The 24897-nt window shown below is 45.5% G+C and overlaps 1 protein-coding gene across 1 annotated transcript in view; it reads right to left on the reverse strand.

The window, feature by feature from the left end:
- Positions 1 to 363: 363 nt before the first annotated feature.
- LOC113029840 (uncharacterized) overlaps positions 364 to 24897 on the reverse strand; it is a 272650-nt gene continuing 248116 nt past the window's right edge. Inside the window, exon 3 of the transcript XR_013911387.1 lies at positions 364 to 1159. The gene's annotated coding sequence lies outside the window, so the exon portion shown is untranslated. The remainder of the gene's footprint in view (positions 1160 to 24897) is intronic.

The raw sequence follows: 24897 nt of genomic DNA on the forward strand, positions 1-24897 counted from the left end.
GTAAATCTCCAAAAGTTGATTCTGTTCATCTGGACGTAGCGTTTTGTGGGAGAAACGTTTCGTCACTCATCCAGGTGACTTCAGTCTCAGCTGACTGCAGGTTTCCCCAATCTTATAAACAGTACATTTACATAATGTCTGAAACCAGCCCACTGAAGGAACAATGGGCTGGGAGGTCAGTTCCTTCATCATAATTATGCAAATTCAAACCAAATCAAATCACTTTTATTGTCACATCACATGTGCAGGTACATTGGTACAGCACATGTGAGTGAAATTCTTGTGTGCGAGCTTCACAAGCAACAGAGTTGTGCAGAATACAATAATGTAAAACAAGCAAAATACAAGAATGGCTAAATCTGAAACTAATAAATATATGTACAATATATATATATGCATACACTATATGCATTTCTGGATGTGTATACTAAATGTGTTTTTCTGCGTGTGTGTGTGTGTGTGTGTGTGTGTGTATATACACATTTTTACAAATTAAATAGTAAAAAATAATAAATAAAATATATAAAATATACAGAGTTGAATATGTGCAAAACAGTGGCATTTATATACAGTGTGGAGTGCATAATGTTGAAGTTCCAGTAGTGAAGCTGAGGTGTCTATGACGTGTTCAGCAGTCTGATGGCCTGATGGAAGAAGATGTCTCTCAGTCTGCTGGTACGGGACCGGATGCTGCAGAACCTCCTTCCTGATGGAAGCAGTCTGAACAGTTTATGGCTGGGGTGACTGGAGTCCTTGATGATCCTCCCCGCTTTCCTCAGGCAGCGCTTCCTGTAGATGTCTTGGAGGGAGGGAAGCTCACCTCCAATTATCCGTTCAGAGCACCGCACTACTCGCTGGAGAGCTTTGCAGTTGTAGGCGGTGCTGTTGCCATACCAGGTGGTGATGCATCCAGTGAGGATGCTCTCAATGGCACAGTGATAGAAGGTCCTGAGGATGCGGGGGCTCATGCCGAATCTTTTCAGTCTCCTGAGAAAGAAGAGGCGCTGCTGCGCCTTCTTCACTGTTTTGTTTGTGTGTACTGACCACGTAAGATCCTCAGCCAGATGTACTCCAAGGAACCGGAAGCTGCTCACTCTCTCCACAGCAGCGCCGTTGATGGTGATGGGGGTGTGTACTTCTCTGCACCTCCGGAAGTCCACTATCAACTCCTTTGTCTTTGCGACGTTGAGGGTGAGATGGTTGTCTTGACACCAGTGGGTCAGGGCGCTGACCTCCTCCCTGTAAGCCGTCTCATCACCGTTGGTGATAAGACCCACCACTGTAGTGTCGTCCGCAAACTTCACAATGATGTTGGAGTTGTTAGTGGCTGTGCAGTCGTAGGTGTAGAGTGAGTACAGGAGAGGGCTCAGTACACACCCCTGTGGAGCACCAGTGTTCAGTGTGATGGGGGATGAGGTGATGCTGCCCAGTCTGACCACCTGGCGTCTGTCAGACAGGAAGCTAAGGATCCAGCTGCAGAGGGAGCTGCTCAGTCCTAGATCCTGCAGTTTCCTGTCCAGCTTCGAGGGAACGATGGTATTGAATGCTGAACTGTAATCTACAAACAGCATTCTCACATACGTGTCTCTCTTCTCCAGGTGTGACAGGGCAGTATGTAGTGTCAGGGCTATGGCATCATCAGTGGACCTGTTGTGGCGGTATGCAAACTGTAGAGGGCCAGTGAGTCGGGTAGTGCAGAGCGGATGAAGTCCCTGACCAGCTTCTCGAAGCATTTGCTCATGATGGGGGTCAGGGCTACAGGTCGCCAGTCGTTCAATGAGGAGATGGTGGAGGATTTGGGTACAGGGACGATGGTGGCCATTTTGAAGCAGGCTGGGACTACAGACAGAGAGAGGGAAAGGTTGAAGATGTTGTCTCATGACCATTGATCAACAACCACTGATCAACAACCACTGATCAATGGCCATGAGTACCATTCACAGAGAGTTGGGGAATGGCTGCAATCACAGCATTGTCAGATGGCCATGGCCACAGAGATTACAGGTAAGCAAAATGTTCTAAACAGACCTAAGCCCAAAGTGGCCTGGTTGTCACCATGTTCACAGATACAGTCTGGCAGACTTCTTTTTGATATACTTCCTGGTTCCGCCTGAGAAATCATTAATAGAGAAGGGTAGAAGAAGAGAGAAAGAAAAGCAGAATAAAACCAGTCAGACCAGAAAGCATAAATAAGCAATTTGGTGAACCTGATTTTGCAGTAAGAAGCACTTTGAATGTACCAGTCCATTTACTATTTCACTGGATAAAAAAGGATGCATTTTGTGCACTAAAGCTTTTGAAGAGTTCATTTGTATAAAATCTAACGTACTGCAGAAGGGTTTCAAACCAAACTGTCAAGTAAATGGTTAATAATTAAAAAATGTAAACTCAATAATTTAAAAGTACACACAGGATATGCAAAAGCTGCTTCACTCAAAAGGATAAAATGCCTGTGTAATAATTTAAAGATAGAATATGTTGTTTTCTACATTAGGTCTGCTGAGACTAGGAGGAAAAGATAACAAAGAGCCTCGGCTGCGTGACTTCTGTTCAGCAGTTGAAATGTTGTTGGTACCAGGACAGCCCTATTTATCCCATTTGCTTCCTATACCTGATTTTTGAATGATAACGTACCCATTACAGCCATACATGCATGTCGCTTCAAGATGAAATTAAGTTATGCATACCACCAGACAGGCTTTTGTGGCAATGTAACATCTGTGGGGTCTGTTACAGCCCTGGGCCTTGGAGGGAGTGAGACTGCCTTTTTTTGTTCATGCAAATCCAAGTGAGTCGTGGGTGATTGGTTACTGGGAGACCTGTGCCGGCCTTCTTTTATGCAGATTAAAGTGTGCCAGACCACGCGGACGATTGGCTGCCTGGTAGGTATAAAAGGCTGAAGATCCCTCACACTACGGGGAACTACTGTTCTGACGTGAGCATGCAGTGTCCTCCTCGTCTGCCTACCATTTGAACTGTGTTTGTAACCCCTAATATACAACTGACCTTAGTTATATTAGAGTCTTGTGTTTGCTGGTTCTCCTTAGTTAACCCTTAGCTTTTATTCTTGCCTGTTCTTCTCTTTGTGTATTTGTGTATTAATTGTTTGCCCGGTGGTCTGTTGAACAGCCCTGTCGGTTTTCAGTTTAACGTTTGCAATAAAACCCCTTATTTACTCTGATTTCGTTAGAGGGCTTGTCTATGTTTCTCCCCCACCTGTCGCCTAGCAGAGGGGGTGGTAACAGGGTCGGAGACAAATATCCAAATGGTTTTAAGCAAAACATTTAATTTTTGAGACGGCCCATCATGCATAACGGCCCCCCCTTTCTTGTCCACCATTGCTTTTCTATGGCTTCATGCTCCAAGCGCTCTCTGCCAGACCTAAATAAAAGGTCTAAGTTATATGAACACCAAGATGTCATTATAAGTTTCCTGTAGACATTTGAGTGCTTGCCAAATTCTCCCAAAACGAATGAATTTAGAGGTAGTGAGAGTACAGCTGTGTAATAACATCAGTTTACATCAGGGTCCACAAAAACCACGATATCCTAGTTTATATGGTTTTTTTTTTGGGGGGGGGGGGTTGTATCTTGTGTTTGCAAAGTAGTAGAGAATGGAAGCCACAGTTAGGAAACAGAGTCAATGAATAAAAACACAGGGCTGAAAGCACGACATTATCATTAATAATGGTCGATGGTCAATGCTGACTTCTTTTTTGGAGGACACTTACCTTTTCCACTTACAGTTGTCAGGACCTTCTGAGTTTGGGCTTGCGCTGTGCAAGGAATATTACGTCGGACTATCACCACTTCCGGAGGACATAATAAGAACTCCTTCCCAGCGGCAAGCCAAATAGGAAACGTAAACAAAGGAGGCAAAAGCATGGCTTTAGGGCGGGGCCGCCCGCACGGATAAAGAAACAACGATTTAGCCACCGCTCCCGAATATCTTCCTCTCCAACGTCAGGTTCATAACCAACAAAACCGATGAACTGAGGTTACAGATTGCAGTCAACAAGTGTGTACGGGACAGCAGCGTTGTACTACTCACAGAGACTTGGCTGCAGCCATCAATTCCGGTCCTCTGTCACGACAGGAACGGCCACCCCGGTAAGAACAAAGGAGGGGTTTATGCATCTACACCAATGACAGCTGGTCCAAAAACACAAAGATATTTGACTGTGAAGTGCAGACCCTTCTACATACCTCGCAAGTTTACTGTTCTCATGGTAACAGCCGTGTATGTACCACCCGATGCTAATGCTAACTCAGCCGTGGAGGAGCTCCACAAGACAATAAGCAGTCAGCAGAACTCCATCCTGACGCAGTGCACATCATAGCTGGGGACTTCAACCACACTGATTTAAGGTCAGTATTCCCCAGATTTAAACAGCATATTAAATGTGCAACACGGGGGAGACCTTAGACAAACGTCTCCGGGTGTATTCCAACCAGAAACCCTTGATGACTAGAGGTCCAGGTCCTGCTGAAGCAGCGTGACCCCACTTTCAGATCCAGTGATGTTATGCAGTACAGTGCAGCCAGATCTGAGCTGAGAACAGTTATCAGAGAGGCCAAGGCAGCGTACAAGAGGAAGACTACTTCAGCAATAACAACTCAAGACCAGTATGGCAGGACGTTCAGCACTTAACCAACTAGAAACCCTGACTGAGGGTAACGTGGCGCTTGTGGAGGAGCTGAACCACTTCTATGGGCTCAAATTGTGATCATAGATAATTTATACTTGTAAATCAAATGCGTGTTGTGTAACCTTGTAAACCAAAATATGTTAAAGTTTTATGTTTGTGCATCTACAGATGAGAATTTGTGTGTTTGCAAAAAATATTTACATGAGTTACAATTTTTTTTGTTAAGGTCTGCTTACAGGTACAGAGCAAAAAACTTCGTGTAAAACTCTGCGCTCAGGTTTCCTGCCTGTGTGGGGATTTCAACTTACAAGTACAAATTTTGACCCGATTTTTCTTCCTTTCAGCTGATTGGTCAATGTCATGTCAATCACAAATGTAACAATCCAATCAGAGAAGAGATGGGTTTGGCTGTTGGAGGGGTGCTTTAGGTCCTGGAAGGGTAATATAGTTTGAAGCTGGAGGATCTCTATATAAATATCATATATAGAAATACCATTATTACTTTAGGATTAGTTTAACAGAAAGAAAAAGAAATAATAATATGGAAATAGTTAATTAAATTGAGAAATAATAAATGTATTAAATATTTATGACACATTTAATTAATTGATTGATTATTGACTCATTTTAATGATTTAATGGTGTATTTATCTAATTCATTTTGGCAGACTTGACTCCTTCAGCTCTCAACATGAAATAATTTTATCTGTCAGCCTCACTCATCAAACTCGGGGTGGGGTTAACGCTGATCGAGTCATAACCGTTGCTTTGGCCTGGTGGCCATTGTTTTTAGAAGGCGTTAACAACCGGCATGTGGAAACTAACAGAACTGTACTTGGAAAAACCCTGTTTGTGTGTCACCAAATACAATTTTAATATTTTTTTAACCAAGAATGTAACGGTTTAATCTTCAGCTATCCGGTCAGTTTGTAAAGATGGAGCCTCTTTGCAAAAGTGCTTCGATGAGTTCGGAGACGTCTGTCCAGCCCAGTCTCACGGCAAAGCGTAGGATAGACCCGTTCGCCTCGCAACTGCTCGACCTGTTATTACCACTGACAAAGCGCAGTACTGAACAGCTACAACCCCCGCTGTCACTGACTTCATTTCCTGAGGTTATATTTATCGGGGTTTTATTTCCTGATGTTCGTATGTGTCATACGTGTTTCAGTCGCCAATTCTGAATTATTACTAACATTAAAAACATGTTTAAGGAGGAGAGAGAGAAAATTAATCCGATTAACATCTGATCTTTGGGTTTTTGTTCAATAATCTTCGTGACCTGTGTATAAACTCATAAACTTTATTAAGATAGATAACGTTGGTGTTTCCGTCACATACTGTTGGGTTTAACTGTACCAGGTTTGTTCGACACTGTGAAATGGTAAAGGGCCTGTATTTGAAACACATACAGACTTCATGATGTTTGGCTAATATTTTTATTGTGAATATTAATCATGAGGGTAAGCAGCACTGTACACCACGGAGCGAGGTCAGCATATCCACGATATCCTCAGCTCTCTGAGTTAACCCAAAGTTTCCTAATTGGGTCACATGAAAGTGTCGGCAGCGTCAAACTAATCTAACGGTCATCTACGAATAATTTTTTATTTTTTTTATTTTTTTAAGTTTCCAAAAACAAAAAAAATAACACAGTCACAAACAGCGGGACAGAGGAACCCAGACAATAAAGACAACAAAAAGAAAATCAAAACCAAAAACAGGACAAAAAAAGAAAAAAAAGGGCAACAGACCCAACAACAGGATACGTGGCCAGCACTTATTAAGAACAGCGGAAAAGAAAAAAGCAAATGGTATACATGTCACACAATAATCCAGTAAATTCAATCCACATTGAAGATTGAATCCAGAGATCATTAGGAGGAGCCGATTCATAACAGTTATGGGCAACAGCTCAGAATGATAATAGTTAAAACAACGTAGTCAGGACCCAGGGCGTGGACTGCCCTTCTTAATGTGATCTATAAAGGGACCTCATATCTTCCTGAACTTCTCCATGGAATCAGATGTAGAAAACCAAATTTCTTCCAGGTATAAAAAGGAGACCATCTCCTCGCGCCACCTCTTGAAGCAGGGAGGGGAGGCCGATTTCCACTCCTTTAGAATTAGACATTTGGCAATAACCATACCAAACATTAAGGCCTGTTGCACAGCAAAGGGAACTGCCAAGGAGTTGCTGGAGCAGCCCAGGATTACCATAAGACAGTCAGGATACAGTTGCCGATTGTAAACAATGCTATAGAAACTAAAAATACTAGTCCATGAGGCTGTAAGTGTAGAGCAGGACCAAAAAAGGTGGCCAAGAGTACCGTCCACAAGTTTGCATTTATCACATTTGAGGGAAATGTCCAATGTTCAATTTGGTTTTGGAATAGTGCAGCCTATGGACTACCTTAAATTGAATTAACTGAAGCCGGGCGTTAACAGAGCATAGTTTTATCCGGCTTAACACTTTTGCCCATGCATGGTCAGAGATAACCAAACAAGTGTCCCTTGTCCAAGTCTCTTTAATATGGCGAGAGGGGGCTGCTGAAGAAAAAAGATTAACAAGCCGAGAGATCAAGTGCTTTGAGGTGGGAGGTTTGTTCATTAAATTGTGAAAGACATGCTGTACGGGGATGTTACCTAAATTAGAGAATGCTTGCTTGACATAATTCCTAATTTGTAAGTATCGAAAAAAATGACTTGTAGGGAGGTTGTACTTGGTCTGAAGTTGAGCAAAAGAGGCAAAATGATTGTCAATATAAAGATCCTTTATAGCAGTTAACCCTTTAACAGGCCATTGTTTGAAAGCAGAATCCATTGTACTAGGCTTAAAACTAGGATTGTGGCAGATCAGGACAAAAGTTGCCATTTTCGGGAGGTTCAGGATTCTCTTGATTTGATTCAATATTTTTATAGAGTTTCAAAGAATAAAGTTATCACATAATGGTATACTTTTAATAACCGGTTTTGAAAATAAGATGGTTGGCAAGGATGCTCCAGTGTGCTCGATAGCGGTGCGAGGCTCCATTTCGAGCCATTTAGGGCTGGGCCCGCCTTCCACAGCATCATCAGCTATAGGCTGATTCCAGAAGACCCAGGCTCTGGCGTTACAGGCCCAGTAATAATGTTTATAAACTGGAAGGCCCAGACCTCCCTCGTCCGTGGGCTTTTGCAAGTGAGACTTTGAGATGTTGGGGGGCTTGTAGGCCCAAATAAAAGGCATGATAATGGCATCCAGCCCTTTGAAAAAGAAATACCTGAGAAAAACGGGAACGTTCTGGAATAGGTACGTGAATTTAGGGTGCACAATCATTTTAATTATATTGATACCGCCAATCACTGAAAGTGGGAGAAGTTTCCATTTATCTATCATACACTTGAGCTCATCAGTTAGCACCGAATAATTAAGCCTGAAGAGGAGTTTTGAGTTCCTAGGGATGTTAATACCCAGGTATGAAATATAATCATGGGAGACCTTAAAGGGCAAACTAGACAGGAAACTTCTTCCAATTTATGGTGAACCCTGATAAGTGGCCAAAGGTGTCAATCAGTTTAAGAAGTGGTGGAAGGGAGACCTTTAAGTCTGAAAGAGCCAATATTATATCATCTGCATAAAGACCTATTGTTAAGTCTAATTGTTGAATGTTGCCATTGTGTTTCTTAAATTTGTATAGTCTTAGTTTAAGCAGTAGGATCAAAGCCATTCCTTTGATCCTGACCACCTCTCCAGCCACTGTGCTGGGGGAGGTTTTATTGTAGATACATCCTATCTGAAAGATCTGTTTCTTTTGATGTAAGCTTCCTGGGTTTATGACCCTTTGGTCAGCAGGAGGTCTCACACACACATTCTCACATTCTCACATAACACACACACACACACACACACACACACATTCTCACATAACACACACACACACACATTCTCACATAACACACACACACACACACTCAGTGTATACATTTATATACAGTGCCTTGTCTTTGTAACCAAAGGGGGGTTGCAAGGGGAGGTGTTTTGTAAACTATTGTTTGAAGTTTGTCAATAAAAGGCAGCGAGAGGAGGCCACCATTGTGGTCATTTCAACGTGCTGGTCACAGATGAGAGGCCTCCCTTGCGCAAGAAATCGATCGAACACTGTTGCTTTGTTTTTCGTTCATGGGAATAAGTCCTGGATACAGCGGGGTCTGAGTTTAGACCCAACACCTATGGTGTACTCTGATGTGCCACAATTTATACCAGAGATATGGCAATGGCCAACGGCTCAAGAGCTAAAGCAAAAAGCGTTGCAGGGAGGCAACAACCCTGCTTGGTCCCACGGTGTAAGAGGAACGGGAGCGACCTCTCATGGTTGGTAAGGACCGAGGAACGAGGGCAAGCGTAAAGCAACTTAACCATATTCAAAAATTTCGGCCCAAATCCAAATTTGTCAAGAGTAGCAAACAAATAACTCCACCTGGGCATCAAGTGAAATCACAGCAGAATTGGGCAGTGTTGTTGAGTACATTGCATTTAAGAGACATCTAGTATTTGAGAAAGAAAGTCTATTGGGGATAAAACCCAATTGATCAGGATGAATTAAATGGGAAAAACTCAAAATGTCAAAAATCTGTTTTTCATAACATAAATATCATCAAATAACTTTAGAAAAACTTCCATTTGACTCGTTACATTTAATGTTAAAAAAATATATATTTTATTGTTTAATTAATGTTAAAATGTTAGTCTGCCAAATGTGCAGCAATTTAATGTATTTATTCTCTTTAGCTGATAGTTTGTGGGGCCCTGGTAGACTGTATAACTGCATCTCTACCAGTTTCTCTGCACTGCAGCCTCCTCTGTGCCACGTGAAGGGATTTCCCTTAATGCAGGAGAAATGATCTCCACAAAAAGGAACAGTTTCGGCCATCGCACAGTGGAACAAATTCGCTTCTTAAAAAAAAATTTAAAAAAGGGCTACCTTAAAAGCATCATGTATTTAATTTGCAAGTTCATAAGCATTTTCCTTTTCACAATCAATTCTACCCCAGGTCAGAAATATGTATAGGAAAATTTCCCCAATGTAATATTATTGATAAATACACCCATCTTGCGATTAATTGCATACCTGCATGGAGGCAGGACCTCACAGCAGAAGCATACTCCATAATGTGTTGTACATTATTATATGAATATTATATGTAACGTGGTGTTTTCCAATTATTGTATTTACCAACATCAAGAAGTGAAAAGCAAAGAAAGACCACGCCATGGTGCATGTTTGAACAAGGAGAGTTTACTCGTCAAAATTATTTATTAAACAAATAAACCACATTTTTTAACACGTTTTTAACACGTTAGAAGCAACACAACGGCGGCCCGTATCAGACAGGACACCGCTCTGTAGAGTGGGCAGTCATAATGAAGCAGTTGGTTTTATTGTGTGGATTCAAGCTGCTCTTCATATTTTTGGCCACCAGATGTCACCAGAGAGGACTGTGTTGAAAAGCTTCGAGTAATAAAGCGTTTTTCAATGCAAGCTTCAGAAAGCTTCATTTGGCCATCACTAATAGTTTGTTTCGCTCCTCTGAGTTCACTACTTTACTCACTGTGGATGAAAAAGCAGCTCTGCCTGTGCAAACACCTCTTCTTATGCGGTAGACTCACTTTTCCCTTCTTCTTGTCCTGCTGTGACTTGTTACTGTGCAGTCACGTGACTCATCTGCAGGCACAGAGCTGCAGAGAGTGAGAAAGAGGAGTAATAGATATGATTATTAGTGCTAGTAGGACGGAGATTAAGAGTAGAATAGAACACAAAATGAAGGAAAGGTGGCAAAAGCAATGGAGGGAAGAGAGGAAAGGGCGATGGTTTTACAAAATCCAAAGGAAAGTGGGAGACATGAAGTACAGGAAGAAACAGGAGATTAGACGGTTATATCTCGATTTAGATTCAGACACACTGGTTTTAATAGCACATTACGTTCAATAGGAAAAAACTGTACAGGGGAGTGTGACTGCAGTAGGGAACAGGAAAGATATGTTGTATTGCATTGTCAGAAGTATGATATTGAAAGAAGACAACTAATCAGAAAGCTGGACGATATGAGAGTAAAACTTGATTTATTTATTTCGCACGAGCTCTATAAGTAAAAGCTACTTTTCCAGCTATCCAAAACATGCAGCTCAACTGGAAACTCAAAGTCACCCACTGAAAACTGACTTAGTTTGAAAATAAAAGAGACCATTTAAAGATTCAACCAATGCTAAATTTTGAATCTATCCAAAACATGTCTAGTTAATGATAAAGGACTGAACAGGTCTCCAGTAAATCTAATCAACTTCTAGATGGTGATTTGTGGTTAGAGATCAAATTTACTCATAAACGTTTTACCGGATAGATTTGAGCACAGTAGTTCCATAACCCAGTTGTCCTCCAATAATTTCCACCTACACAGATATGAAAACTGATTTTTAGGATGATTCCTCATCCTTTCTGTCACTCCTCAGCATGCTGAACACATAAAGATCGCAAAACAAAAAAAAATCCCTGCTGGGATTTGAAACTAGGATCTCTGTTTAGTTACATCAGTTCTGGGATGGAAATTTCTTCTAATTTTAAGTATTGTTTACATATTTTAACAATCTCAACTCTGTGTTACTTAGTTATATACATATGTAATGGCATCACATGTGTGTCAAATGTTGTTTTACACATAGTGGGGCATGTCTTTGGATGGTGGAAGGAAGCTCGCCGCAGAGTCGTCCGCTGCACAGCAGCAATCGCCGCGGGAGGCGTTTCCACACCGCGGCCACAGAGTTCCACTACTTGCCGCTTAGCTCACCCGCCTCCTGCTTGGCGGGTGAGCTAAGCCACCAGATGTCATCGCAAGATGAGGACGAGGACGTCATTTCTCAATTGTCACCAGTGCCATCCAGCAGGAAGCGACGCCTCCGCCGTCATTCCACACTACAGCCAGAGCCCATTCGTCAGAACAGCAGGCAATGGTGAGTGATGTTGACTTTACCCCTATTGCTTCACCTGTAAATAGTAATGGGGACTGTTTTTCTCTCACGGCTGAGAGAAGTGAGGTGAAGGCGGTTCGTTCTATGGACATTCATTCAGTAGAAAGAATAGACTTTCTGACTGATTGTGACATTTTTTCCGTTAAAAAGTCAGAATGTATGGACAAGACTCTGATTGTGCACCCTGACCCAGCCCACGTTGACCGCAAAGGCCGGGTCCTAAGGAGGATTATCTCTGCTATGTTATAGAAGTCTTCCCCCCAAAGACTCAGAGCCGACCAATAAATGTTAAGACAGAACTTATCCAGAGGAACATCAGCTGTCCACAGTGCTGGAGGACAAGCGGCATGCTCACTGAATACATCAGCAGCCAGAAGGAGGCGCTCATGGAGAGAGAGAAGAAACTAGAGGTTAGACACGGACAGATGCAACAGTCATCAGCAAAACAAGCCCCTAGGAAACGATGTATGAATGCTTGTGTTCATCTCATTATTAATGAGAGCCTGAAGGTAAGAGTTAAGTACTGATGTCTGAATCATAACAGTTACCATACAGCATGCCATATTATTTCACAGGTAACTGCAGGAAAAATCTTCTTGATGCATGCTCAATCAATCAATGTGCTTCTCGGTTTTTTTTGTTTTGTTTTTTTATAAAATGTTATAAAAATTAATCAGTTATAATCAAGTGGAGTGAGCGGAAAGACACAACACATTTACTCGTGAAGCAATATGTTTCACAGCTAAATGGGATCAGCTGCTCATCAATGGTGACATTAGTCCAGGGTTGTAAAACAGGGGGAGGTGGTGCACACACTTATTCAAAGTCAAAAGTCAAAGTCAACTTTATTTGTCGATTCTGCCACATGTACAGGACATACGGAGAATAGAAATTGCGTTACTCTTCAATCCCTAGATAAATAGCAAATGAACATTTAAATATATTTAAATATAAAAGTGATTTAAAAAATGCAAGTAAAATAATTAAAAAGTAAAAATTTGAATAAATACAATTTTACATATAACAAGAAAGCTATACAATATACAATATAATGGGTAAGTGACATTGAGTGTAAACCAGGCAGAGTAGTGCAAATAGGCAAATAGTGCAAATGGAGATTTAGTAGTGTACGGTAAGAGAAAGTGTAACAACAAAGTCTTATGAGGTAATGGCAGTCCAATGCTCCACAAAGTGACTGGTAACTGGTGCAGGCCAGTGAGTGAGTCAGAGAGTGTGTGTGTTTGTGTGTGTGTGACAGAGTTCAGTGAGACCGTGGAGGAGAGAGGGGAGAGGGGGCAGAATCGGGAGGGAGTTAAGCTTCCTGACAGCCTGATGGATGAAGCTGTCCTTCAGCCTGCTGGTCCTGGCCTGGAGACTCCGCAGTCTCCTCCCCGACGGCAGCAGCTTGAAGAAGCTTTGCATTGGGTGTGTGGGATCAGCCGCTATGCAAAGGGCTTTTTTAGTGAGACGGGTGCTGTAAATGTCCTGGAGGGAGGGGAGAGAGACACCAATGATCCTCTCTGCAGCTCTCACTATGCGTTGGAGGGTTCTATGACAGGACGCATTGCAGGCTCCAAACCACACAGTGATGCAGCTCGACAGGATGCTCTCGATGGTGCCTCTGTAGAAAGTGTACATGATGGGGGCTGGTGCTCCTGCTCTTCTTAGTTTGCGGAGAAAGAAGAGACGCTGCTGTGATTTCTTGGCCAGTGCTGTGGTGTTGTACGTCCAGGAGAGATCCTCTGTGATGTGCACACCCAAGAACTTGGTGCTGCTCACTCTCTCCACAGACGCTCCGTCAATGGTCAGAGGAGCATGTTGGGTGTGCATTCTCCTGAAGTCCACAACAATCTCCTTCGTCTTCTCCACATTCAGAGAGAGATTGTTGTCAGCACACCACGTGGCCAGGCGTCTCACCTCACTTCTGTAGTCGGTCTCATCCCTGTTGCTAATGAGACCCACCACCGTTGTGTCGTCCGCAAACTTGATGAAGAGGTTGGAGCTGTATGATGGTGTGCAGTCATGGGTCAGCAGAGTGAAGAGGAGGGGGCTCAGCACACATCCCTGCGGGGCCCCCGTGTTTAAAATGATGGTGCTGGATGTATTACTGCCAACCCGTACTGCTTGAGGTCTTCCGGTGAGGAAATCCAACAGGCAGTTGCACAGTGAGGTGTTGAGCCCCAGCTGGACCAGTTTTTGAATGAGCTGTTGGGGGATTCCACACTGTCCTGATGGCAGCTAGCTTGCCTCTCTGCCGTCGAGCTGGTCTGTCGTCTCGGTTATCAAAACGGATAATCCTGGAAATTTTGTGGAAGTTTTCCAGAGACGTTGATGCACGGAAAGGTTCTTGCCGGTTTCTGCATCCCACAGGGATTCTGTGGATTCCCCTTTGGACCTGAAAACTCCTGCAAGGATAAGAACCCCAAAGTAGGCCTTTGGGGTTCTTAGATGAATTTGGTCCATCTCTTTCCATCTCTCTCCAAAAACACACTGTCCTTCTAGATTACTGCAATCCAGAATAATTTTCTGCATGGAATCTGGGATGAAAAGCTCAAATGAAGACTTGATGTCCTGCACATGAGTAACTGTCAGCCGTGTTGGCCCTGGCTTATCACAGTAGCAGCTCTGCAGGGTGGCTCATTTCTTGGGCAAGAAGACCATTCAATTTCACCAGTTATTGACATCCATATTTCTTCACTTGCTGTCTGGTGGGCTTGTTCTGGTCCTGAGCTGGCTGCAGATGGGGTACTCGTCTTCGTTTTGTTACTAAATGGTGCTCAACCTCATCCTCTTCTTCAAAGTCACTGTCAGACTCTGAATTTTCAGAAATGTGAAATATTCTGAAACCTCTTTGTCATGGGCTACACAGACACAAACACGCACATTACCAACTCCGGAAGACGATCAAAGCAGCCAAACGTGAGTACAGGGACAGGGTGGAGCAACAGTTTGACAACCCTCGGAGTATGTGGCAGGGACTAAACACGATCACAGACTTTAGAGGGAAACCCAGCACACCGCAGACCACGGCCTCTCTGTGTGAGGATCTAAACGTATTCTACGCTAGATTCGACACAGCGAACACCATGAGACCGGACAGTGTGCGCACCGCGGATGACGTCAGTGCGCACACTGTGTCTGAGGAGGATGTGCGGAAGTGCTTCAGGAAGGTGAACGCGCGCAAAGCTACTGGTCCGGACGGGATTCCCGGCCGCGTCCTCAAGTCATGCGCGGCTCAGCTGGCTGGAGTGTTCACACACATCTTCAACCTTTCCCTCTCTCTGTCTGTAGTCCCAGCCTGCTTCAAAATGGCCACCATCGTCCCTGTACCCAAATCCTCCACCATCTCCTCATTAAACGACTGGCGACCTGTAGCCCTGACCCCCATCGTGAGCAAATGCTTCGAGAAGCTGGTCAGGGACTTCATCTGCTCTGCACTACCCGACTCACTGGACCCTCTACAGTTTGCATACCGCCACAACAGGTCCACTGATGATGCCATAGCCCTGACACTACATACTGCCCTGTCACACCTGGAGAAGAGAGACACGTATGTGAGAATGCTGTTTGTAGATTACAGTTCAGCATTCAATACCATCGTTCCCTCGAAGCTGGACAGGAAACTGCAGGATCTAGGACTGAGCAGCTCCCTCTGCAGCTGGATCCTTAGCTTCCTGTCTGACAGACGCCAAGTGGTCAGACTGGGCAGCATCACCTCATCCCCCATCACACTGAACACTGGTGCTCCACAGGGGTGTGTACTGAGCCCTCTGCTGTACTCACTCTACACCTACGACTGCACAGCCACTAACAACTCCAACATCATTGTGAAGTTTGCGGACGACACTACAGTGGTGGGTCTTATCACCAACGGTGATGAGACGGCTTACAGGGAGGAGGTCAGCGCCCTGACCCACTGGTGTCAAGACAACCATCTCACCCTCAACGTCGCAAAGACAAAGGAGTTGATAGTGGACTTCCGGAGGTGCAGAGAAGTACACACCCCCATCACCATCAACGGCGCTGCTGTGGAGAGAGTGAGCAGCTTCCGGTTCCTCGGAGTACATCTGGCTGAGGATCTTACGTGGTCAGTACACACAAACAAAACAGTGAAGAAGGCGCAGCAGCGCCTTTTTTTTTTCTCAGGAGACTGAAAAGATTCGGCATGAGCCCCCGCATCCTCAGGACCTTCTATCACTGTGCCATTGAGAGCATCCTCATTGGATGCATCACCACCTGGTATGGCAACAGCACCGCCTACAACTGCAAAGCTCTCCAGCGAGTAGTGCGGTGCTCTGAACGGATAATTGGAGGTGAGCTTCCCTCCCTCCAAGACATCTACAGGAAGCGGTGCCTGAGGAAAGCGGGGAGGATCATCAAGGACTCCAGTCACCCCAGCCATAAACTGTTCAGACTGCTTCCATCAGGAAGGAGGTTCTGCAGCATCCGGTCCCGTACCAGCAGACTGAGAGACAGCTTCTTCCATCAGGCCATCAGACTGCTGAACACTTCATAGACACCTCAGCTTCACTACTGGAACTTAACATTATGCACTACACACACTGTATATAAATGCCACTGTTTTGCACATATTCAACTCTGTATTTATTATTTTTTACTATTTAATTTGTAAAAATGTGTATCCACACACACACACACACACACACACACACACACACACACGTAGAAAAACATTTAGTATACACATCCAGAAATGCATACACTATTATATATTGTACATATATTTATTAGTTTCAGGTTGGCCATTCTTGTATTTTGCTCGTTTGTGTTGTTGTGTTTTACACATCTCTGTTGCTTGTGGGGCTCGCACACAAGAATTTCACTCACATGTGCTGTGCCAGTGTGCCTGCACATGCGATGTGACAATAAAAGTGATTTGATTTGATTTGATTTGACATATCTACACTGGCATTGGTATCAGCAATACTGGCCCTGTATTTACTTGGTATTGGACAGACACTAAAATTTGTTGTATCATCACTCATCTCTAACATACTGTGAATTTTATAAACCGCCATCTTTATTCATTAAAATACGCAAAATACTTTTAACTGTGAAGATTTGGAGAAACTGTTTTTTGGCATCACTTCATAGAGTTTTAACTGTCAGCCTTCTGGTCTCCTTAAAATATGTGTGCTGCATATTAAACTCAGCCTAGCAGCCTCGGAGTCATCACCTTTGCAGGCCATGCATTTGCAGTAAGCACAATGAGCATGTGCAAAGACAGTAGGATGCAGAGTAATGAAAATAAATTATTAATAGAAGATATTCCTCCTTGAATCGCTACCTTATCGTGGTGGAGGGGTTTGTGTGTCCCAGGGATCCTAGGGGCTATGTTGTCTGGGGGCTTTTGCCCCCTGGTAGGGTCTCCCATGGCAAATTGGTCTTGGGTGAGGGACCAGACAAAGAGCGATTCAGAAGACCCTTATGAAAAGGATATCGAGGGAACAGTTTACCCTGCCCGGGATAGGGTTACTGGGGCCCCGCCCTGGAGCCAGGCCCGGGGAGGGTGCCCGAGGGCGAGCGTCTGGTGGCCGGGCCTTAGTACATGGAGCACAGCCCGAAGAGGAGACATGGGCCCATCCTCCCGCAGGCCCACCACCCGCAGGAGGCGCCATAGGGGTCGGGTGCATTGTGTGCCGGGTGGCGGCCAGGAGCGGAGGCCTTGGCGGACTGACCCCCGGCTGCCAAGACTGCACTCACATTCATTTGCACATTCACACCTAGTGACAATTTGGATTATCCAATTAACCTACCCCCACAAGCTGCATGTCTTTGGACGGTGGGAGGAAGCCGGAGTGCCCGGAGGGAACCCACGCAAACACGGGGAGAACATGCAAACTCCACACAGAAAGACCCTGATATTGGAATTGAATTCAGGACCTTCTTGCTGTGTGTAACACCCCTTTCAACACTTGGGATACAGATTTAAATGGTTACCTGTGTGTTGGGCCAATAGCTGAGGTTCAACTACTGGAGCAGAGTGGATGACAAATGAAACGCTCTGAGAACTTGGCTTGATCAATTTGTATTCACAATTAAAGAGAGACATAGGAGAGGTGGAGAATAAACTTAACCCGGGTGTCTATTATCTTGTGTAGTCTGGGAGATGATTGAATGTCGGGGTGGGTACAGTTTCCTCTGCGGTGGGGTCATCGGGTGGGCTGCCCCGGGTCCTGAGGGGCTGGGCGATGCTGCTGCCGTAGGCCCCGGTCTGGATGGGCCTGGGCTCCCTTGCCTTGGTGGGTGCAGGAGGACGGGGGTGCCTACTGGGGTCAGCGGGGGAGCTGGCCCTAGGGAGAGGCATAAACACAATCTATTTGTCGTTTCAGGTTGTAGTGTTACACAACATTTTCAGATCTAATAGGAATAAAATAAGTTTTTCGTAATTCATTCAATTTATTGTCTTTATTTATAACTCGCATTATTGTTTCATTCTATTATAGAATCTTACAAGAAAGAGGCAAAATTGTATTCCATCATGCTTTATTAGCTGCTTCGGTGAAAAACAAATCAACAATGCAAAAAATAAATAAAAATAAAGTGTCGGCAGTATAAAAGAGTGTAGAGTAGTTTATGTTTATGGTGTGGGAAATGAGTTAAAAAGCAGAGTGGCTTTGGGGACGAAGGTGGCTCTCCTCCTCTCAGTCCTGCGGGAAATGCAGCGGAGGCGTCGCTCAGAGGGGAGCCACTGAAATGCTGGGTGAAGAATGTGAGACATCAACAATTATGTTATGATAAATTACGTAATAACTACAACAGAAGACTGACCTTTGTGGGAATGTGTCACGGTTCTGGGTCCGTTGGACCCAGTATTTTGAGTTTATTATGTTTTGGTTTAATTTTGCATCATGGATTGTTTTCTTGTTCTCTTGTGGTTGTGGGGATTATTATTATTATTATTATTATTAGAATTTCATGTTTCTATTATCCATGTTTTAGGAATTGTGGTTTCATGTATAGTTCAGTTCCATGTGTCATTTTCTGTCTCTGTGTCTAGTCCATGTCTCTGAGTTGTGATTCATGTTTCCTGTTTTATTGTGAAAGTCTTTGTCTTATGTTGGTGTGTGCAGCTTTGTTCCCCATGTCTCATTAGGCCTGATGTTCTGTTTTCAAGTCAGCTGAAAGGGAGGTGGTTAATGTTTCTAAGCCAGCCTTTCAGCCATGTACTTTTCAGCAAGGGCGCAGGCAGTTGGTAGGGACAGAAATTGCAGGCTGTAACTCAGGCTCTCTGAAGGAAGGGGCTGTCTGTTCCCCAAGGACATTTAAGGACTCTAGTTGCACCTCTCTACAATCTATTAAGACCGTGGCTCTTCCCAGGGACTGTTCTGTGTCCCGGTTGAATGTTTCTGAGGTTGCCCACTCTGCTAAGACTATATGCCCAGACCCAGTTGGCAATTGTTAGATTATAATATTATTTTATGCCATGTTATACCCCTAATTAAAGATTGTGAATTATTATGTAGTTTTAGTTTGCATTATTCTCCTGAATTAGAAGAAGCTGATAACTATTGCATTACATTAAACTGCTGACTTATTGTGAATGAATGATATTGTTTTATGATGCATTATACTGCTGAGTTATAAGAAATACTGTTTGCAGAAAGTCATCGCCTTATTTGTTTGATTAGAAGAGAACAGAACATGCTGGAGTTTTCTGCCCCATCTCAGCAGGAGCAGATAGACGGGGAGCCAAGGTCGTAGCTTAGACTATATGCTTCCGGCGCCCCCCGTGTGCGGCAGCCTGTTACAGCAGCTCTGCTCATTCTGAGTTTCTTTCTTTCTTATCTTTTTCTTCTCGTAATTTTTTATAACTAACGTATCAGTAATTAGACTCTGCAACCATGTTCTACCGTTTTGTGCTAGTTCTGGTCGTTTTTCTTAGTTTATTTCTACTTTTTTCACCCGTGTCTGGGGACCCAGAGCAGCGATCCTTTGTTTACAGTAAGGATCAGCTGTTAGCGCTGCGTCCTGCAGCGGTACTGCCGGCGGACAGACCCGACATTCCCAGCGAGCTGAGGAGGCAAAGACGGGGGTGTCGTGCTGGGAAGGAGCGCCGTCGCCCGAGAAGGAGATGTTATCGACCATCTCTTCCTTCTGTAATTATTGGAAACGTAAGATCTTTACCCAATAAGATGGATGAGCTCACGTCGCTAACCTGGTCACAGAGGGAATACCGGAAATGTAGCATCATGATGCTTACGGAGTCGTGGCTAACACCGCTAACTCCGGACACGAGCGTGACACTACCGGGATTTCAGATGCTGCGAGCGGACAGGACGAGAGAGAGCGGTAAGAGGAAAGGAGGGGGACTGACAGTGTTTGTGAACGACAGATGGTGTAACCCTGGGCACATCACTGTGAAAGAACAACTCTGCAGCAGAGACATTGAGCTGTTAGCCGTTAGCATGCGTCCGTACTATCTGCCCCGGGAATTCTCGCATGTTATCGCGATAACAGCGTATGTCCCCCCCTCGGCCAACGCGGATGCAGCCTGTGACTCTCTCCACTCTGTGGTCAGCAGACTGCAAACACAATCACCGAGAGCCCTTCTCATAATATCAGGGGACTTCAATCATGCCTCACTGGACTCCACACTGCCCACCTTTACCCAGTATGTTACCTGCTCAACCAGAGACAATAAAACACTGGACTTACTGTATGCCAATGCAGAAGAGGCATACAGTTCATCACCTCTCCCTCCACTGGGCAAATCTGACCACAACCCGGTGCACCTTGTCCCTGTGTATGAGCCCTTAGTGCGCAGGGAGCCACCAGCCACCCGCACAGTGCAGAGATGGTCAGAGGAGAGCGAGGAGGCTCTTAAGGACTGTTTTGAGTCGACTGTGTGGGAGGTGATCTGTGACGACCACGGAGAGGACATCGACGGCCTTACTACATGCATTACTGACTATATTAATTTCTGTGTGGATAACACCGTACCTACCAGGACTGTACGGTGTTTCTCCAACAACAAACCTTGGATTACCCCAGAAATTAAAGCTGTCCTCAAGCAGAAGAGGAGGGCCTTCAAATCCAAAGACAAAGAGGAGTTGAAAAGGGTGCAGAGAGAGTTGAGGGGACTGATAAGGAATGGGAAGGACAGCTACAGGCAGAAGATGGAGAAACAGCTTCAGCAAAACAACGTTGGTGAAGTCTGGAGAGGCCTCAGAACCATCTCAGGCCACAAACAGCAGAACTCTCTGCCTGGGAGGGATGTGAGATGGGCAAATGAACTGAATCATTTCTTCAACAGATTTGATTCAGCCATGAGGCAGTCTGCAACATCGGCTGCAGACTCACCCACCCCCACTGCTGCTGTTCCACCTCAGACACTTCGCACCTCCTCTACTCACCCTGCTCACCCCCCCCACCCCCAACAACAGCATCCAATACACACTCAACACAAGGCTCCAGCCTGTCTCTCTCAACCACCCAGGTTAGGAGGGAACTGAGGAGGATTAATGGCAAGAAGGCAGCGGGCCCAGATGGTATCAGCTCGAGGGTCATCAGGTCCTGCGCGGACCAACTGTGTGGGGTGATGGAGCACCTCTTCAACCTGAGCCTGAGGTTGGGAAGAGTCCCACAGCTCTGGAAAACCTCCTGTGTTGTTCCAGTGCCAAAGACTTCACGCCCCAAGGACCTCAACAGCTATAGGCCGGTGGCTCTGACATCCCACCTGATGAAGACCCTGGAGCGGTTGGTCCTGGCTCAGCTTCGGCGCCTAATAAGCTCATCACTGGACCCACTTCAGTTTGCCTACCAGCCTGGCATTGGAGCGGATGATGCCATCATTCACCTCCTACATCGTTCCCTCACTCACCTGGAGACCGCTGGAAGCACTGTGAGAATCATGTTCTTTGATTTCTCCAGTGCCTTCAACACCATTCTTCCCTCGGTTCTGAAGGACAAGCTGGAGAACTCTGGAGTGGACCATCACCTCACTACCTGGATTTTGGACTACCTCACCGACCGACCACAGTATGTGAGGACTCAGGGCTGTGTGTCGGACAGGGTCGTCTGCAGTACGGGGGCCCCACAGGGAACGGTTCTGGCTCCGTTCCTCTTCACCATCTACACTGCAGACTTCTCCCACAACTCCACCCAGTGCTTCCTGCAGAAGTTCTCTGATGACTCTGCAATAGTCGGCCTCATCACTGATGGGGACGACAAGGAGTACAGAGGACTGACTCAAGACTTTGTGGACTGGTGCCAGCTGAACTACCTCCAGATCAATGCCAGTAAAACCAAGGAACTGGTGGTAGACTTCCGCAGGCACAAGCATTCTCCACTGCAACCACTGAACATCCAAGGTATGGACATTGAGGCTGTGGACAGCTACAGGTACCTTGGTGTTCATCTGAACAATAGACTGGACTGGACTCATAACTCAGACGCCCTCTACAGGAAAGGGCAGAGCAGGCTGTACTTGCTGCGGAGACTCAGGTCATTTGGAGTGGAGGGCCCACTCCTGAAGACCTTCTATGACTCTGTGGTGGCTTCTGCTATCTTTTATGGTGTGGTCTGCTGGGGCGGCAGCATCTCTGCTGGGGACAGGAAGAGACTGAACAGGGTGATCCGAAGGGCCAGCTCTGTTCTAGGATGCCCTCTGGACCCAGTGGAGGTGGTGAGTGACAGGAGAATGGTGGCTAAGCTGTCATCCCTGTTGGACAACATCTCCCACCCCATGCAGCAGACTGTGACAGCACTGAGCAGCTCCTTCAGTGGGAGACTGCGGCACCCACGGTGTGGGACGGAGAGATTTCGCAGGTCTTTCCTCCCCACTGCTGTCAGACTCCACAACAAAGACTTTAACTGAACAAACACACACATCCACACATGTGCAATAACACTAAGTGCAATAATCTTTTCTGGCATCGTTGTTTTTTTACTCAGTTGTATATAGCATTTGTATTCTATTTTTATCTTATTGTATATTTTTATTCTATTTTATTCTACTGTATATAGTATATTATTTTATTCTATTCTGTACAGCTGTGTACTGTATTTATTCTTATCGTATTCTAATTTTTGCTTCATAACTTTTGCACTGTCCACTTCCTGCTGTGACAAAACTAATTTCCCACGTGTGGGACTAATAAAGGTTATCTTATCTTATCTTAGGCGCTGTGTGAGAGAAAGCATGTGAATGTTTAGGCTTTTTATGATAAGGTGGAGGCACCAGAGGCTATAAAAGTTTGAGCAATGCTCCACCATTTTGAGATCTGATGCTGTCTGCGTACAGTTTCCATCTCCCACGTGTGTGATCATTAAAATCATCGTTTGACTCAACCCGACCAGACCAGTGTTGTTATTGTGGTTTTTCTCTTGTCTCCATCCCCAATATTTATGAACCTTAACACAATATTGGGCATTTTGAGACCATTCCTGAGCTTCTCTCTCCTCCTGTTTCTGCTCCTAGGGTAGCTCGGGCCCAGCGTTCCCCTCCACCCGTTTCAGTTCCTCGGATGGAAGGGTTTGGTGTTCAGCTGGTGCTGGCACCCGTTCCTGTGTCAGCTGGAGGCTCAGGTGAGCCCTTCCAGCAGTTTTTCTCGTGTTCACAAGGCTCAGGAGGATTAGCTCAGTCACCATCACAACCACCATCACTACAACCTTTACAGCAGCCACCTTCAGCTCAGTTTTCTGATCAGCAGCCACCTTCAGCTCAGTTTTCTGATCAGCAGCCACCTTCACCTCAGTTTTCTGATCAGCAGCCACCTTCAGCTCAGTTTCCAGTGTCACCTGATCAGCAGCCACCTTCAGCTCAGTTTCCAGTGTCACCTGCTCAGCAGCCACCTGTAGCCCAGTCACCAACTCCACCACCACTACTTTCACCTCAAGTTCAGTTATCCATGGCTCAGTCGCAGCCGTCCCGCTGCCGTCAGGTTCCGCAGCCGTGTCTTCATCCACGCCTGTTCCGGCCTCCGCTCCGCCTTCGTCTGGTCCTGCCTCGTCTGGTCTTGCCTCGTCTGGTCCTGTGGTTGCCACGCCGCCGTCAGAGCCAGCTCGACCCGTTCCGCCTCGTCTCTGCCAGCCATTTTCCGGGCTTCTAAGGTGGCGTCATGACCTTTGGGGACGGCCTCCGGAAAGAGTCTGTCACCGCCGCTGGCATCGCGGCCACCCTCCGGACCTGCTCAGTGGCCGCCACTGCCTTCCAAGTGGTCGGCCTCCAGAACTGTTTTCCCGTCACCGCCGCTGGCATCGCAGCCGACCTTCAGTGGCCGCCACTACCTTCCAAGTGGTTAGCCTCCTGATTGGTTTTGCCTCCGCCGCTGTTGCCGTGTGCACGGTCGGTCTCCAGAACTGTTTGCCCGTCGCCGCCGTTGCCGTGTGCACGGAGCCTTTCAGTCTGTGGCACCAACACTGTGGAACAGTCTACCTCCACAACTACGTTTGGTTGACTCTGTGGAATCCTTTGAAAAGCAGTTAAAAACTTTACTGTTTAAACAAGCTTTCTGTTGACCAATGCTTTTTACATTTTTAATTTACATTTAACCTCTATATTGTGTATATAATTTGCTATTTATCGGACTGTTTAATTTAATCTTTGTGTACAGCGCTTTGTGACTACCTGTCTATGAAAAGCACTTAATAAATTAACTTTACTTCCTGTGAAAATGAGTCCTCCACCATAGTCATCCACTAATTGTCCTTTGCTCTTCTCCCTGTACTCCAGGGTGGGCAACTCCAGGCCTCGAGGGCCGGTGTCCTGCAGGTTTTACATCTCACCCTGGGTCAAAACACCTGAATCGTTTATTACCAGGCCTCTGGAGAACTACAAAATACATTGAGGAAGGAATTTAGCCATTTGAATCAGCTGTGTTGGATCAAGGACAAATCTCCAATCTGCAGGACACCAGCCCTCGAGGCCTGGAGTTGCCCACCCCTGCTGTACACCAACTGCTGCACCTCCAACCACCAGTCTGTCAAGCTAGTGAAGTTTGCAGATGACACCACCGTTATTGGACTCATCTCGGATGGGGATGAGTCTGCCTACAAGATGGAGGTTGAACGTCTGGTGTCCTGGTGCAGCCACAACAACCTGGTGCTAAACAATGACAGTGGAAATTATTGTGGACTTCAGGAAGCACACAGCCCCACTCCCCCACATCATCCTGACTGACACCCTCATCACCACTGTGGACTCATTCCACTTCCTGGATACCACCATCACCCAGGACCTGAAGTGGGAGCCCACCATCACCTCCGTCATTAAGAAAGCCCA

The sequence above is a fragment of the Astatotilapia calliptera genome, chromosome 9 (genome assembly GCF_964374335.1).
Source record: "Astatotilapia calliptera chromosome 9, fAstCal68.1, whole genome shotgun sequence".
Taxonomy (NCBI): domain Eukaryota; kingdom Metazoa; phylum Chordata; class Actinopteri; order Cichliformes; family Cichlidae; genus Astatotilapia; species Astatotilapia calliptera.